Source organism: Euprymna scolopes, chromosome 1 (genome assembly GCF_053919585.1).
Source record: "Euprymna scolopes isolate OS-2025 chromosome 1, ASM5391958v1, whole genome shotgun sequence".
NCBI classification, from domain to species: domain Eukaryota; kingdom Metazoa; phylum Mollusca; class Cephalopoda; order Sepiida; family Sepiolidae; genus Euprymna; species Euprymna scolopes.
In genome coordinates this window covers 104172309-104184120 of record NC_136482.1, presented here as the reverse complement: position 1 = coordinate 104184120, position 11812 = coordinate 104172309, and the positions used below count along the sequence as shown (strand labels likewise).

At 35.5% G+C, this 11812-nt stretch overlaps 1 pseudogene; it reads right to left on the bottom strand.

Moving 5' to 3' along the window:
- Positions 1-253: 253 nt before the first annotated feature.
- Positions 254-354, bottom strand: LOC145284780 (U2 spliceosomal RNA; annotated as a pseudogene).
- Between the last annotated feature and the right edge of the window lie 11458 nt (positions 355-11812).

Below are 11812 nucleotides of genomic sequence, written 5' to 3'. Positions count from 1 at the left end.
ATCATCAGACGGGACATTTTCGGGGGCATATTATAATTAATCAGAAGAGTCATTTCCATGGCATTTTATAATTAATCAGAAGGGACATTTCCAGGGCATTTTGTAATTAAACCAGAAATTACTTTTCCCAGTTACTTTTGTAATATTAAAACTTTGTTACATTAAACGTAGTACCTATTCACAATGCCTCCCTACAGGACAGATTTAGACACCAGGATCGTTTTTTAACGCGGAGAAAAAATTGTTTAGTCGCAAAGGATTTCTCCTCCACTAAGAGTGAAGAAATTGAAATGTAGCATCCGAAGAACAGATACTACACTTTGATCTTAGCCAAAAAAAGGCCAAGAAAGACAAATCATTGTTATTAGCTTTGCCTCAACAGCGACACCAATTTTTTTTAATTTTAAGGGGTGGGTGACAAGTTTTATTTGGAATATTCCACTTCCCTTTTTTAGGGATGCACAACATGATAACGGACGGTGCGATAAGCGTAATAATATAATGATGATAATTTGCAAAAGCTTTCAAGATTAAGAGATATAATAACAGAATTCAGCAGTTTAACAACAGCAACGAACGTGTCAAATTATCCTAGAAATTTAGAAGGAGGTGAAACCAAACCGTGGTTCCTAACCCTCAAGAAGCTACAAAGATTTGGTCAAGTACATGGTCAAGAGACTTCCCACATGGTCGATGCTGACTGGGTCGCTAGAGTAAGTGAAAGACTGGAAGGGCATAAACAAAAGAATATCTACATTTCTGTTGATGATTTGAAAAAACAAATGAAGTCCGTGGCTAAGTGGAAAGGACCCGGACCTGTTGAAATTCATGGACACTGGTTGCGATCGTTCACAGGAATCTATGAAAGGCTTGCTATTTCTCTGGATGATTGTGTCAGATTGTGCCAGATATCAGAATGGCTTGTAGTGGTAAGGACTATTTAAATCATGAAAAATCCTGCTAAAGGGTCAGATGTTGAAAATTATAGACCAATTGCTAGCTTGGAAGACACTGACATGGATAATCAGTATATGATCATCTTGAAGTAAATGGTTCACTTTCAACGGAACAAAAAGGCGGGAGGAAAATGACCTTTAAGAACAAAAAATTGGCTAGATAGAAGGTGATAACATTAAATTAGTGCATAGATACTCTAATTTAATGTCCGTAGTATGTTGTCACCTTCTATGCTATTTTTTGATGAATAGGATCTTCCGAAAATGCAATGTAAAAAGAAAAGTTATTGATGTCGCTTTTGGGCCGTACGTGAAATTAAAATATACCTTCTTAGTCTCCTGGCAGTATCTGTTCTGCCTTAAGATGGTATAATGATATCGTGGGGTTTCTGTTCGCGCTATGTGTCCAAGTGTCAATGCAAATATGTCACAAACTCCTATAAGGATATTGGAGATAAACCGTAATAACCAGATATATTCTGACAGATTACTTAGATAAATAATTTTACAGTTTTAACAAAAGGGCTATAATAATATCGGGAGATCTACAACCGCGCTGAACGTCCACAGAATGCCCGACAACAATATATTACATATAAAAGATGCCGCTGTGGAATTTCCACAGGTCCCGCTAATAATAATAATAATAATAATAATAATAATAATAATAATAATAATAATAACAAACTACCTCCTCTCAAACCAGACATTCGAGCATACACACTAACGTACACACACATACACACCGTAATGGCAGCAGACTAGGATAATAGTGGGTTGGTGCAAAAATAATGTTGTATTTATTAGATATATATACGTTAAAAAACGAAATTATTTTTGCACCAACCTAATACCACACAGATGATTGTAGCACACAGATTACAGAGTATGGAATGACTGATGAAATAAACCTCCACTTAAAGGGTGTAGGTAATACTGAAACCTTGGTGAGCTTATTCCACCCAAATCCCAAAGACGATCAACGAACCATTTCTAGCGATACATGAATAATAACCGATTGTTGTGATAATGCAAAATCACTTACAATAGCTATCGAACGTGGTTGATATTTGAAGAGACCTTGTCTTAGTCAGGCTCCAGAAACATCAACCGTTATTTGTATCAGTAATCAAGGTTTGGCTATGTACTGTTAGTGAATAAATAATAATAATAATGTTATTTTTTTTAACTTATTAAACATGTGTTTATCAATTTAATATTGTTATTAAATTATTTTAAAATTTAATTTTGTTTCAGTTTTCATTTTCAGGTTCAGAAATCATTCTGTTTATTTCGATCTGGAAATCCAAATAAAAACTCAATAATCAAAAGATTAAATTCTTTCAAAGATTTTTCTTTGATATTATAACTTTGTTTTATACAGATTTAATGAAATTGTACACAGTGGTTGAATCAGTTTAAGAGATTTTGATGCTTTCAAAATATTTTCCATGATTAAATTTATACATAAATTATACACCGATTCTCTATTTTTTTTTAATACAAAGGGCATTGAATTAATATCTACGCGGAAGTTGCGTTTGCCAATATAAGCAAGGAATGAAAACCATTGTCTTGAAAATATAGGGTATGTTAAAATTGTGTATGCATATATCAACAAAATAGTACATGATATCATATTTTTATTTATATCCCTATCTATCTATCTATCTATCTATATGTGTGTGTGTGTGTGTGTGTGTGTGTGTGTGTGTGTGTGTGTGTGTGTGTGTGCATATATGATATATTTTTATGTATAGGGCTCACACTTAAACTATTTTATTTTCCATTTAATTCAATCCAAACAATACCATTTGTCACTAATGTGCAAAAGGCTAATGTTTACTGTATATATAAATTTCTGCATGTTTGTGCAGTTGGAAAATCAGGAAACAGGGAAGGAGTTCCAAACGCAAGTGGTATGAGGAAAGAAGCTAGCAAAGCAGAAAATCTCCTAGCGTCTAGAGACTTCTACAGTGAATGAGGTGGGGCATTGCTACTAACCAGGAGGATTTGGAGTATTTACGTTAGAGCTGTATCAATGCACTGAGTTCTAAAATCACATTTCGTGGAAGTACTTTTAACGTCGGCATACGGATGCAACTCTGTGACGACACGACATATGTTTGAGCTTGTCACACAGTGTGGAACCTATTTGGTTAGAAATTCTTTTTGTTCTCTATTCAAAAGAAAGGAGTAAGTGTTTGGTGAATGGGCGCAAATGTGGTGACAATACTCCATGCACAATATAACGGATATATGATATTGGCAGGTGTAAGAAGTTTTCTAGCCTAGTAGAGGAAGCCAACCTTCTTTTCGGCAAACTTAGCAACACCTATATACTTATTCCAGCTCACGTTGCCTAAAAATGTTTCGCAGTTTGAACGTTGAACTCTCAGAAAGGGTACAATCGGCCATGACAACCAGTGATTTGAAATGTGTTTGTTTATTACGGAGGTGAGCTTTACCTTATAGCATTAAATGTAACTATCTATTTTTGTCCCATTCTATTACAGATTTCAGATCATTTTTAAAGGAGTCGGGCATTTTTTTTTTTTTTTTTTTTTTGCATGAATGAGCATTTCAATTTGCCCTTATGCCGGGAATAGAGCAATTATGCGAATCTCAGACAAAATTACTTAGGGGGAGGTTGTTTACGAAAATCAGGAATAATAGCTCCGCGTATTGAGTCCTGTAGCACATCTGCGTTTATGTAATGTTTTTTAGATGTACGACCATCAATAACGCTATAGATCTTCCTTTTAGCTAAGTAAAACCTAATTATATTAAACATTCTCCGAGTACGAATTGATTTTCCTGAAGATACCTTAATCTCAAACTTTGTCAAATGCTTTGGAGATGTCAAATGCTAGCCTCCCCTATCATTACCAGTGTGTGGTATATACGTTCAGAAGTGACCATTAGGATATCAGCAATACAAAAGGGTGGCCTAAATTCATACTATTTGTCAGATAGAAATGTAGCATTGTCGAGGTGTTGAACTATTGATTAATTGATAAGGGAAACAAAGATTTTAGTGAATAACACAAAGAAGATAATTATGCGGGTCAGTTCTTTCTCAAATGTTCTTGAAAATGAATACTACAGAGGCAATTTTCCGGTTATCAGAGAAGCAAGATTCCGCAAGGCATTTATCATAGAGAAGAATTGATGATCATGTCATCGTATGTGAATTCTTTCACGGTGTAAATTTGGGAATTAGGTGGTTTGCAGAGTCCATTATATAGTTTTTGGCAAATGAATTTTGGAATACAGCTGCTGCACGGAAAGGGTGACAATGCAGGTTACATTTAGTTTAATTTAGTTTTATGCAAACTAGGTAAAAGAGTGATGGTAGCTCTTCGTGAAAATTCAGATGCCTCCGATTTTTTGTAAAATTTTATATGAGATATTAGACACCAATTAATACATATTCCCCAAGTTTCGGTACCTTTAATAAATTATAGAGAATTTATATAAGAATTTATATAATTTATAGAGAAGTTATATAAGAATTTATATAATTTATAGACAACTTATATACGAATTTATATAATTTATAGAGAATTTACATAAGAATTTATATAATTTATAGAGAATTTGATGAAAGTGCACTGGGGGACCACCCGATGATTTACCTTTAAGAAGTCGTTGTTTTTTTAATATCCAAATGTTTACAGCTCTAGTCGGGTCTGCTGCTTTAAAAAAAACATTTACTAGTGTCGCAGACTAGAATTATGTACAATAATAACACGGGAAAAAAAACAACGCTTTCGGGTAATAGTTTAATGGCCACCATGTTTCTTGTCATGCAAGACAGCCGGTAACACACTGCGCATTACCCCACCCCGACCCCCCGATTAAAAAAAAAGAAAAAAAAGACAAGCGAACTTTTTTTTTCTACAGACTTTTATTTATTTATTTTTCCAAGAAAGGGTTTGGGTTAATACCCTCCCCCTTTTTTTTCTTCTTTCGTTTTTTTTTAACAAAGAAAGAAAATGTTTTGTTCGTAACGAGGAAGAAAAAGTTGAGGTTAATATTATTTTTTATTTTTACCCCAAGGAAGGTTTATTGTTTTTATTTCAGGGAAGGAAGTTTTTGTGTGTGTGTGTGTGTGTGTGTGTGTGTGTGTGTGCGTGTTTTTTAACAAGAAATCTCTCCAAGTTCCGACTTGTGTCTGTACAATGCAGCAGCCTGTAAAAAAAATTATGGAAAAGTTTCGTCTTGTCTGTTTCACTCCTTATAAATAAATACCTGGCTAGGTATTGTTGCATGAACTCTGCTTAATCCACTGTTTTACGTCTAGCCACATTCGTTCCACATTTCGTGTGTGGATGCTGGGATCCTGAGGGTCCACAAAATTTTTGGAGTGGTTTATAATGTAGTGTGGAAAATGCCGGTCGAGGTTTGTATATGCCTTCCAACAATCACTGAAAATTATTGAGTCCGGAAGGATAAACTTGTGCACCAACGGAATCAGAGTTTTGGCGTGCCGTTTTTCATCTGGGCCAGTCAACGCGACGACGAAACGTTTTTTTGAAATTCTTTCAATTCCGCCGAAAAGCCATATCTAACTAGCCATCCTTCTATTATACTTTCGGCGTACGATAAGGGTTTCGTCGATTTGGACAGTTATCCCGTCGCCTCCAATGGCTTCCTGGTTGTTAAGCCAGTCCTTACAGACCTCGGAAAAGAAGAACCGCCAATCAACTGAGGAGTCGAGATTTTTGCGCACTGTCCGATGATTCCACATAGCGCTTAAAAAATAATTGACGAACATTATTACTTTCCACGCTGGAATCCGAGCAATGAATGTTCCTGTGGTTTCGGTGACAGTGAAACTGCAATATTTTCTTTTGGGGGATTTTCCTACTTTTGTGTAGTGCGTGCACCTCCAGATTCGTTTATCTTCTCGAAACGAACACTCATTTTTGCATTGTGAACAGGTAACGCTTGTCGACAAAACACCATGTTTTTGAAAAGATTGCCTGCTTGTCTCTTCTTCTTTGTGAAATGGCTTTACTGTGTCGAAATATTTGCTGCTACAACCGTAGCAGGAATCCACAGTATTAGTATTCATCTTTTTTTGGCACTTGAAGAAAATGTTAAAATAACTTTTTACAGAAATAAAAAACAAAAAATAATGGGAAAAAATAAATGCATAAAGAACTGTATAAAGAGATAAATGTATGAAAAAAAACTTCTTTTTTTTTGCACAGAAAAGAGTAAGAAAATTTTTTTTAGAATTTAATTTCGCGTGGTTTTTTGTTTGCAGTAAATGCTAAAACTAAAGAAAAAGAAATCGTCTGCTATAATCACTGACAATTTCTGCGCATGTGCACCCACTTCACCAGACGACAGGCAAGAAAAAAAATGGCGGGCAGACATTACTATACTCGTAACCATGGGCTAATGCATGTGTCAGTTTTACTCATAGTTCTAGCCCGCGACACTATTAAATGTTTTTTAAAGCAGCAGACCCGACTGGAGCTGTAAACAGTTGGATATTAAAAAAAACGACTTCTTAAAGGTAAATATTCGGGTGCACTTTCACCGAGAATTTATATAAGAATTCATATAATTTATAGAGAATTTATATAAGAATTTATATAATTCATGGAGAATTTATATAAGGATGTATATAGTTTATAGAGTATTTATATAAGAAAGTATACTACTATTTGAAAATTCAAATATTTTATATTTGCATATAATTTGCATATAATTTTATTCATAGTCATTCGACACGAAGTAAGCAAGATTTCTTGAATTTAAACTTCTTCTGAAGACTCCCTTAAGCCCTAATTTTCGGATATGTTTACACTCAAAATCAAATCCTTTTGCATTGCTGATATCCTGATGGTCACTTCTGAACGTATATACCACGCACTGGTGAAGATAGGGTGGTAGCATTTGACATCTCCAAAGAATTGAACAAAATTTGAGATGAAGGTATTCCCAGGGAAATTAATTTGTACTCGGAGAATGTTTTCATTTTGATCACAATTGGAATAAGAATTTTAGGCATAAAACTGAGTAGTGTTATATGTTTATTATAATCTTTATACGGGGGACATAAAATGGTGCAAAAGCTCTCTATCCGGAAAATCCATTTCATAATATATTTTATATTGAATTGTGGTCACTCAAGTTCAATGTTCAAATAGTTTGACTTGAAGTATAGTTATATAAACCACATTTGAAGATGAAACATATAGTATGTAAATAATAAATATGCATTTATAAAAAAAATATTATTAAAGTTCTATTCAAGTCGAACCCTTTGAGAGAAATATCAAAGGTTGCTAATTCAACAATATTGAGAAAGTTCTCTATTTTTGAGACTTACTGTGTTTGTAAATAAAACATTGAGTTACTTTTATCTTACAATCAGTATTATTCCCAGTGGCTGAATGGTTAAGAATTTTGAATGGTTCAAATCGTTAGATGGGTGATACATATACATGAGCCACACTGATCACTGTTAGCGAACATGAAACGTATATGTCTGTGAATAATAAGTATGTATTTATTTAAAAAAAAATAATATTGGGGGTTCGTTGAAGTCGAATAACTTGAGAAAAATATGAAAAGTTTCTAATTCAGTCTTTTTATTTTCTACCTATGTTTGTATGAGACACTGGCTGCTAAATAGTAAAATTTGAGTGTCTTTATGAGTAAAATATGAAAAAGGGGTTGAAATTTAAAGTTGGCCAAGAACGGGAAAAAGATTTTCGGCTTCCCTTATTTGGTCTTTTAGTTCTCCCATTCCAAAGGCAATGTTTGATAAAGGGGGAAGAAATGTAGTTTTCTGGGCCAAAATCTACCCATCTAATTTATCGATGGCAATTTTTTATTTTTACGTTGAAATTATATTTTAAGCTTATTACATCAAGTGGCTTCATGCATTGTCTGGAACGATTTCCATAAAATATTCAACTAATTGTGGCTGATGTAAATATTTATTAGTTTTGACATTTATTTTACAGATTCTTATTCATTGAACAATAATACTAAGAGGGGGATGCACATGGACATGTGGTTATATGAACATTTTTATGCTGAAGTCGAATAATTATGTTCCTTCGAATAAAACGCGAGAAAAAAAAACAAAATGTAAAAAAATAAATGAATACTGAATGCATTCAATTTTTCAGTTTTGCTTGTGGTTTTTATGCACTGATTAAGCCTAAGGCATCTTCATGAAAAGCTGTGATATTTTGTATACCAAAATGTTCAATCATTCACTTGCAAATAAAGATGGTTTTATAGGACATATGATATGTTATTCCCTGAATAGATTAACGTCTTACGTGATATTAAATTAAGAGCTCTAGACTATACTATAGCCGTTTATGACACCTATATAAAAGAAATGTAAGACAGGGTGAAACGATATAATTATCGCCCTAGAAAAAACATCATTATATTTCCGTTTGATGAAAACCGGTTTTCTTTTTTTTTTGTTGCAAATCATCTATTAGTTGGCTAGTTCTGTACAAATCCCAAGAGCAATAGAAGCCGTCTATCATGCTTGAAAATGACACAGTGTTCAATGAGCGAGATCAAAGAGGCATCGCTATACAACTCTCTATGTTCTTTGCCTATCCAATTTATGATAACAGGACCATTATCAGCATCCTCAAGATGCATCGCAGGATTGCCACGAATAACAGAGATGTGGCCAGGGTGGTGAAAACAAATATATCCTTGTTATCATTCTTTCGAGGTGTCTCTTGGATAAAAAAAAAACAGTTTAATACCTTAAACGGAAATTACAGTAATGTATTCTATTTTCATTTCATTCATAGCCAGAACAGGAGAATTTATCTTCAAATATCTTTAATTTCGAATTAGAGCCACGGACTTACACTAAGTAAATATAAATAAGTCCGTTAACCCCCCCTTTTTTTAATGGAGAATAGACAACGCCTTTTGGATGCGTTATCGGCAGCTCTTGTTACTCTCGCTTCTCCTTATTTGTCCCTCAGTCCTCTTCTCGAATGACTGATTTTTCTAACAAAGGATAAAGAAAAAGCTGCTTTCCAGGACGCCAGTACTTCGTGAACAGTAGCCTGAGATGTTGGAAATCTTCTGTTTCTATATCTATCCTTGTGGCCATGTCACTAGTATGGGTGCTGGGGGTAAACGTTTTATCTGGGCTGCCGTTATCCGCCTGATTGTCAGCGACCCGAACCTTGGATTAAACACTAAAGAGGTTATCCTATCAGCAGGTGCAAAGTACTAGGGCTGCTGTATTGCCATCTGGTGAATGGATTCTGGACCATGCAGTAGTATCTGGTGGGGCCACTCGATGTCATACTAGTGGGTAATTGTTACAGCTTTACCTTATCATGTGCTACAAAAAAAATATTCCCGTCTTTCCTCTCTTACTTTCCCTCTCTATTCTATCTTTTTCTTTCCTGCTTTCCCTCTCTGTCCTGCTCTAACCAAGTCTGTCGACCTGTTCCACAAATCTTAAATCCTCAACATGAAATATCGCCAGAAAAAAATCACGAATAAACCTAGAACACCATCCTCCAACGTAGACCCGTACTATCATGTCTCCTTCTCGAACATCAGGGGGTCTACGTTCCAACCTTCCAGAGATTGAAACCCAATTACAGGAGACGAAACCGGACATATTATTCCTAATCGAAACTGGCATAGTGCCTACCACTTCCCTAGATGAATTTATAATTAAAGGGTGCTCTAACTTAACATCTAAATCTGACCCCCAAGATCGCCATGGGCATGGAATATATGCCTACATTAAAGATGGCTTTCCGTGTGGTAGGGATATCTCCAGTGAAGACCCTAATTTACCATATATGTGCTTCCGGATTGCACTTGCGTACACCACCGCATTTATATTTGCCCTCTATCGCCCCCACAACAGCGGAGTTACTCCTTTTAAGAGCATATCTGAGAAAATTGATCACATCCTGTCTGCTCATCCTTCGGCTAACATCCACATTTGTGGTGACTTCAATGTCCACAATGTGGAATGGCTGACCCACTTGAACAAGGCAGATAATGAGGAGAAGTTCTCTCATAATTTTGTCATTGCTTATGACCTCGCCCAGATTGTTCACGAACCCACCCCTGTACCCGATATTTCCGGTCAACACGCTAGCCTTCAAGACCTTTTTTCTCACAACTTCCCCTGAGCTATGTTCATGTTTCGTTCTGTCCCCTCTGGGATCTTCCGATCACTCGGTTGTATCAGTTAAGATTAAAACAAAATATAATAAGTTTTCAGACGTAGTTCTCCACCATACTGTATATCGATACTCTACGGCTGACTGCAATAGCTTCCGCACATTTATATCTGATCTACGCCTGCATTCCATGTTAAAAAAGGATGTGTCCTCCAAAGTATCAGACCTGACCGAATGCTTAATTGTAGGCATAGACCGATTCATACCATCCAAAAAATTCCAACAAAAACCTAAAAGCCAGCCATGGTCCTCCACAGAATATGCTGCTGATATCGCGCACAGAAATCACTTTTTTCCATAGCTCCCAACGTAATAGATGCACTGTGACTAGAGCTGCTTTCAGGACTGTCAGTAACCACTGTAAAAGAGTAATAAAAATGCAAGAGAGCCATATGCTCAGTCCGTTAAATCCAAAGTAGCTGAGCAGCGGCTTGGTTCCCACCAGTTATAGCAAACAGGATTCTGAACAGAATCGTGCGTTCTATCCCAACCATCATCAATGGACCTGAGGTCATTTCGTCAGCATCAGACAAGGCCAAACTATTTGCCAAGAACTTCGCAGGTAATTATGTTACATAGTTGGTGTTATTAAGATGACGTATATTCTGTATTGTTGTTGTTGTTGTTGTTGTTGTTGTTGTTGTTGTTGTTGTTGTTGTTCGTTTTAGGAGAGTCTTAGAGTGATATCTAGAGACAGGCCTAGGAGTGTTCATGTGTTGAGTGTTCATATGTCTTAAGATGTTCATGTTGTAAGAGATAGCATATTGGAGACATAAACAGGTATATATAAAGAGAGAGACAGTTCTGTATATATATATATATAATAGACAGTGTACATATTACTACAAGAGAACCAATTCAATGAGAGGAGATTTATGAATATCTTGATAGATAGACCGAGAGATAGTGTGTTTGACATTTACTTTTTGACAGTTGTGCATATAATATAAACACGTTATGCTAGTAAGTTCAGATCTATAAAGGAAATAAAGTGGCAAAAAAGAGGAATTTTGGAGGGGAAGATTGGCGAAAATGAATGATGGGGAGGGAAGAATAGTAAAATAAATGTCCAGTTACTTGATGTAAGTATTATATTATATGAAAGGAACTTTGTGTGCGTGTCTCTGTGTCTGTGATTTAGTTTCCTATGGACTCGAAAAAGCCTGGGCTGATTTTTATGAAATTTCACACAATGGTACTTTATGTACCTGGCAGTGTTCTTAGATGGGTTTTCTATCGGAATGTCTTCCGTAAGTGTCGATAATCGAAAAAATCCGATAAGACATTATCCCCGCACAAGCAGTAAGGTCAGGCATATAAAATCTATTATTTGATATGATAGGGGCGCGTTCGAAATGAATGTTTCTGTTTAGAGCACAATTGAAACATGATACTTCATTTTTGCATTTTAAACTTTAAATGAAACCAATATATATATAGATATTTTAATAAAATCGACACCGCGATGGGTCTCCAACTAGAGAAGGCAAGCAATCGATTTCATTAAAATGTAGGCAATTTCACCGATTTCGATGAAAATAAAATATTGGAGTGTGAAATATTCGTTGATCATCATTCAACCCCAGGCAACGTCGAGCCTCCCTGCTAGTATATTATAAAATGAACTGTTTCTGT